Raw genomic sequence first — 6,741 nt, forward strand, 5'->3', positions numbered from 1 at the left:
ACATGGCGTGAGATGTAGATCTTATTGTGGTAGAATTGAAACACTTATAGCCCTTGTGGGTAAGAGAATAACCCAGAAAAATGCACGGCTTTGAACGGGGTTCAAACTTATTTCAGGAATATAGTCTCAAACATGGGTAACACAAGCAACCAAAGGTCTAAAGAAATTTATAGTTAGGGGTCATCATAAATAACCGACGTAAAAGACTAACATTCCCAATTGTAGATGAGGGCATTCTGTTTATCAAGAATACAGCTGCGAGGAAAGCATATGTCCAAAATTGGGTTGGAAGACTAGAATGAAAAAGGAGAGCCAAACCGGCCTTAGTGATGTGCCGATGCTTTCTCTAAATAGAGCCATTTTGAGCTTGGATGTGTGGGCAAGACAATCAATTAGAAGTGCCATTCATGCAAAGAAATAGATCCAATTTTTGAAATTCAGCTCCACCATTAGTTTGCAAGGATTTTATTTTGCAACCAAAGTAATTTTCAACATGGAGTTTAAAGGAGGTGAAAATAACAAGTACATCAGATTTGAAAGATAGGGGATACAACCAACTATATCTACTAAAATCATCAATGAACAAAACATAGTATTGGAATCCATCATGAGAAACAGTGGGGGTTGCACCCCACAAATCACAACCAATCAGTTCTCAAGGAGGTGGCAATGTGCCATTCATGTTGCATAGGTAGCAGCAGTCACATGGCTGGTTGGTAAAAGAAGGAGAAGACGGACATTCCCTTGTAGAAGGAGAGAAGTTGCCAGATTTATTAGAGCCGGAGTTCTTATAGGGTCATGCACCATTATTGTTGCTACAGTAAGAATTCGGATTGTAATTTTGGTTATGAAAGCCTTAATTAAGACTATACTTGGAGCCACAACCATTATTGTATTCACAACCATTGTTGTATCCCCGACCGTACTGAGATCCAGACGATCTTGAACCAGAGCATAGGCCACGGTTACAAGAACAAAAACTAATAGAATCAACATTAGTAGTGTTCACAACAGTCGCAGTGTTCGCGGTTAAAAGCATGAGAGAACTATATGAAGAAATACAGCGTAAGAAGCTCTCGTGACTCAGAGGTAGGCCAGTAAGTTCAATGAAGCTGATTGTCTCAGATCAAAGATGAATCGTCGTTGCAAAATCAAGGAAGTTAGGTCCCAAACCTCTAAGCGTTGCAAGAACCAAATCCTCATCATTCACTGGCTAATCAATGGCAACTATGGTGTCAGCCATAGAATGAAGGGAAAATTACTGGATTACTCAAAATTGGCTTTTGACTTACAAAATTACCCAACCAACGTTTAGGTAAACAGAACTACTCAAATTGAGTTTAGGTATTACAAAAATACCCAAAAATAGTACTCCACTATCACCCAAATTTCATTTTTGGCATTTATGCCCTTTCCTTTTCATCCCGTCATTCACTACCTCCACGGCTCCACCCCAGTGGCATTGTCCTCACGAGGAAAAAGGAAAGGCACCGCGGCCAGCAATGCTGCACCATGAAACTCAGCCGCCCCCTCCATTCTTCCTCCTTGGCCGAACCCTTTCTCTTCCTTTTCTTTCCCTGCTGCTGCAACCACTAAACAGCAGCCACCGCCTGCAACTTTCTCATTCTTCTTCTTCTTATTCTTCTTCACACTGCTGAAATCCGACCAGCACCCCTTTATTCCTTTCGCTTTGACTTTGACCCTGAGGCTCTTCCATGGTTTTCAATCGGGGAGCAGGGATGACCCATCACTGGCTTCCCACTCAGGCCGGTGGACTCAGTCGTTGCTGGTCGAGTGGAAGGCCGGACCCCAATCTATGTGCATGCATAACACTCCACCGGAGATCTTGGTGATTTAGGGCCCTCTGTTGCTTCCTCGTCTTGCAGCCCCATCGGAATATCCCAGTCCACCTATTAATATGATACACCGGGGCGGAATTGCAGGGAAGAGAGGTAAGGGAAGTAGGGGTTGGGTTACAAGGCTAAAGCGGGGAAGCAAGGGTAGGAGATGTTGCTCGAGCCTCGAAGTAAGGTAGAGGCAGGGGTAAAAATGTCAAAAAACATATTAAGGTGAGGGTTGGATACTGTTTCGAGTAGTCTGGTAAACCCAAACTCAAAAGTGGGTAATTTTGTAGACTCAAACTCAGTTTGGGTAATTTGGTTAAGGGAAACCCAAAAGTGAGTAATCATGTAGTTTTCCCTAGAATGAATGGAAAGAATATAATCAGTGACCAAATCAGAATTCTTTTGGAGTCGCGAGAGTCTGTCCTTCAAGTCAAGAACTTGCATTCACGAAGACAGAGAAAAAAAATCGCAGAAAGAGTCATCCAAGCTTCACAAGAGGTTGAATAACCATCTCAGATAAAGAAGATATAATCCAGCTCATAATGAGCTGGTCCTGCTTGTCCCAAAGAGCAGCGGTTGCATGTGAACTTGCAAAATCAGAGATCACTGGCCGTGGAAATGATAGTTAATGTAACCAAGAAGATTGTATCCTTTAAGAAGTGGAAGGAACTGAGCTTGCCAGAGGAGGTAATTAGTAGAAGACGGAGCTCATGCCTACAGGAGACGCTCGGCGCAACCAGAGAGGAAAGTGGAGCAATGTTGGACACAGAGCTCGTGCCTGCAGGAGATGATGCCAAGCATGGGAAAGACAAAGAACTCAGGTAGAAGAACTCGGCTCTGCAACAAAAAACATAGAAGTAAAAATGAAAAACTCAGAGGCAAAAATGTAAGTTCGTCAGAGCGAAAATTTCTCTTGATACCATGAAGTGAATTTATTTCATTGATAAAGTAACTGCTAAGTTACACACACAAAAAAGGTCGCCGCGTAGGCGAAAAAAGCCCTTTACCATTGCTCCAAGCAAGGACCCCTTGAGTTATATATATATATATATATACATTTTAGAACCCAACAACTAAATCAAGACAAAAACTAACATCACATGGTCTGTTACAGGTTTGTTACAAGGCAGTTATGTTGAGGTGGTATATCCCTATCACTACAATGCTAGAAAAGCTCATTATAGCTCAACAATGAACCTCATGTGCTCTAGATATTCACTTGCACTCTAGGTAGCTATCATTAAAAATAATCCTAATGCAGCATTATTGTTAAAATTGAGAATTCAAATTGATTTGATTGAATTGATCTACCTTGATCTTCCACAATCGTGGGATATATATATATACACTTTTGGGGTAAATTTCTTACCTAATACTACTCCTACCAATTTGGAATTATATCTTTGTTATTAGTCTTACCTAATGCTACTCCTACCAATATGGAATTTACAAGGTATACAAGATAAGAATGAATAGGTGGAGAGATAAGATGTTAAGAATTATTATTAGGATAATAATACCATGTTGCCCCTCGCCCTGTATGCTGAAAATGCTCCTGCATGCCCTCCTCCTCCCATTGGCCTGCACACCGACATATACAACACTAGACAGACAAGGTCCTTTCACCCCTTTATTATTAGTGGGGAATTTACTGTCACTCCCCTACACTTGACCTATATTTACTAAAACTCCCCTACCTTTTACTTTTTTTCTGGTACTTCCTTGCTATTGGGACCTTTTACATCTCTTTCTCCCCTCCTCTTTTTAAATACTTAGATTACCCCTCCTTTTCACTTGTAATATATTAAACTTTTTTCAAATTTTTTTGTTTAAAACATGCTTTTACTAATCTAAGAAAACAGCCAACTGGCTTTGTCCTTCTATTATTACTTGGTTAAATGTTGCTTTGTTGGCTGAAACTCAAGCATCTCCTTGGCTCTTATACCATATTTTTTTTAAATGCATTAGTATTGAGTCACTTAAAGATATAATTTATTTATTAGTTTTTTTTTGTCTCATCCATCATCAAGGTTATTGTTTATTTGTTATTTTTCTTTTCTTTTGTCTCATCCATCATCACGGGCTTAGTATCTATATATTTTTTTTTTGTCGGTATTGGGTTGGTATCGATCTCAACCCATACTAATTTGGATCGATATCGAATTTAATGTTACATTCCCCGTTAGGATTGCGACACATGGTTTTAGAGATTAAAAAAATTTAATAAAAGCATTGGATTTGTATCGTTCTCAACCAATACTGATACAGACCATTTAATCCTTCTCCAATGGAAAGAGGTTTAAATTTATGGGAACTCACCACCCTCTAATGGAGGAATGGGACTCATGTAAAGTACTGGTTTTCATTTCCAATCACTTTGAACCAATTAATATGAAAAAAGTTTAATAGGTTACAAGTGAAAAGGAGGGGCAATTTGGGTATTTAAAAAGAGCAGGGGAGAAAAAGATGTAAAAGTCTAAAAGCAGGAGAGTATTAGTAAATATGTAAAAGGTAGGGGAGTTTTAGTAAATATAGACTAAATATAGGGGAGTGATAGTAAATTCCCTTTATTATTAGTATTTTCAAACATAAGATAGTTTAAACTGAGACCAATGCAATTTTCTCTGTTCATTCTTTCGCTTGCTTAGGCTTTTTCTTCTTAGATGGTACTTTACCATCACTTTCAGCAAGTAATTGGTACTTCTCCTTCCTGGTGTCGTTGGTGCACTCAAACCTCTAGGGTATCAGAAATCATTCTTTGTATATAATTTGCAACTTCAATTGCAGGCTTCCCTCCTCCTTTACATGTAAGCTCAACAGGAAATTGATTCAAGAATGGGACTTCATAAGTCACACGAGGGTTCATGAGCCCAAAATAAGGGTCCATCAGTTTAAACCCACGGGTTGATGTTCCATCCACGGGTTGATGTTCCATAGAACATGGCTGGTTGAGTATTAAGTGCCACTGGCACAATCCTATCAGTGAGTTCTGCAAAGAGAGCACTAAACAGCATAAGGAATGGTTCTCTGCATGTTGTGCCCTCAGGGGTTATAAACAAGTCACTTCCTTCAAGCACACGTTTGATATCAGTCGCATCTTTCTCTCGTTCCCTTGACAATGTCATAATTTTTACTGGAGAGATAAATTCAGTGAACTTGCTTACACTATAAGCACAAGTACAAAACTTTCTTCCAAGTGCACCACTGACCACTACCGCATCCAGAACACTTTTGTGATTACTGACGAAAAGGAAACCAGACCTGTGTTTCTCTGGTGGTGGAGGAGGGTTTCCCTTCACAATTAAATTCATCCCAAGCATCTTGTATGCATATTTTAGGTATGGTGCGGGCATGAGAAGACAAACAAAGACTCTGATTAGGCTGAGGATGAAGCCTATTGGCATCCATAGGAAGGTGAAGAAGGCCATCAATGGTGTGGGTCTTTGCACTAATCTTCCTTCATGAAAAATTATAGGTTTTAAAAGCTTGTTTCTATGTGCAGGTTTGCACTTGGTTCTTGGTACCATGTATCCCTCCTGCAATGTGAAAAATGAAAAATTGAAGAGTTAGTCATCGGTCATGACTATGTATTAAACTTATTGCAATCTAAAGGTGCTCCATTGCGACAAAGTTCGAGTTGGAAACAATCTCTCCATAGTGGGAGCCTTGTACACCGGGTACACAATTTTAGAAAAGAGATTGAATTTAAACAAGTAGTTTATTTAGGAGAAAAGTGAAGTGGTATGGGGTTAATAGGGGTGTGGTTCTTTGACCCTCTCTCAAATCGGCTTTCTTGGATAGGTCCAAGTGTTTGGCTGTTTTGGGCTGGCTTTGTCTTTGTATCCTCTTCGGAAAGCCTCCCAATTTGATTTGGTCCTCCCAATTTGATTAGGTATTAGAGATGGGCTGTTGATTTTGTTGCAGGGTTCTCTCCATGTAATTTTTATTTTCTTATTCTTTACTCCATTTTTAGGAGAAAAAAATTCTGGCCTTCATGAAAAATCACCCAAAAAAAAGTTACATACCTTGCAGATTGATAAGAAATAGCCATCCCTATTTCTGTCTCCCATGCCTACATCAGGCAAATTGTTGCCAGATTGTTGCAAAATTGCTGATTTCTTGTGTTTCCCAACAAGAACTCCTGGTTTCTTGACAAACCCTGTGGCCCTCCCGGATTTTGAAACTTGGAGCTCTGTTCCAAGACCTTATCAGCCCCCAAGTAGTTCTTCACAAAGGGTTCTACCATAATCCTGGGAGTTGCAGTCACAGTGTAGCGTTTGCCAAAAGAATTAAACAATCGCCAACCCTCTGGGTGCACATCGTCGGCATAATAGTTAGGCAACACAGTCCTGGACACAATCTCAATGTCTCTTACCTTCAGTCCCACAAAAGTGATGAAGGCGAAGATTTGGATAGCTAAAGACTCTGAAAGGAACAAGTAGATGAAGTATACAATAGGGACTGAAGCCAAAAGAATTAGTCCCCTAAGAAGGTTACCAGCTTCTATGGCAACAAGCATGAAGTAAGGGAAAGCACTTTGAGATAGTAAAGGGTACCATCGAGTTCTGCAGCCACAGTTTGGTTTGCTCGGCCCTCGGAGCTACATTTTGAAATTGGTTCAAAAGGATGATGATGATGACCCATGAGATCAGAAAGCGATAGTGATTAAAAATGGATAGGATAATGATGGAGGAGGTATGGTGTTGCTAAGATCTTGGGCTTGGCTTTTAAAGGAGTACATGCGCTGACATGTTACAATTTTTTTTTTTTTGCAAGGAATGTAGTTGGAACCATGTTTCTAACTTCTACGTATCGGGCTATCTATACTGGTTTTGAATATCCCTGATCTCGATACCTGATCGATATTGTTTTGGTTATTAACCCTCCCTCCAAAAAA

The 6,741-nt window shown here is 39.9% G+C and overlaps 1 pseudogene; it reads right to left on the reverse strand.

Annotated features, from left to right (window-relative positions):
- Positions 1 to 4,472: 4,472 nt before the first annotated feature.
- On the reverse strand, positions 4,473 to 6,488 carry LOC122068892 (annotated as a pseudogene).
- Positions 6,489 to 6,741: the final 253 nt, after the last annotated feature.

Source organism: Macadamia integrifolia, unplaced genomic scaffold (assembly GCF_013358625.1).
Source record: "Macadamia integrifolia cultivar HAES 741 unplaced genomic scaffold, SCU_Mint_v3 scaffold478, whole genome shotgun sequence".
Lineage (NCBI taxonomy): Eukaryota > Viridiplantae > Streptophyta > Magnoliopsida > Proteales > Proteaceae > Macadamia > Macadamia integrifolia.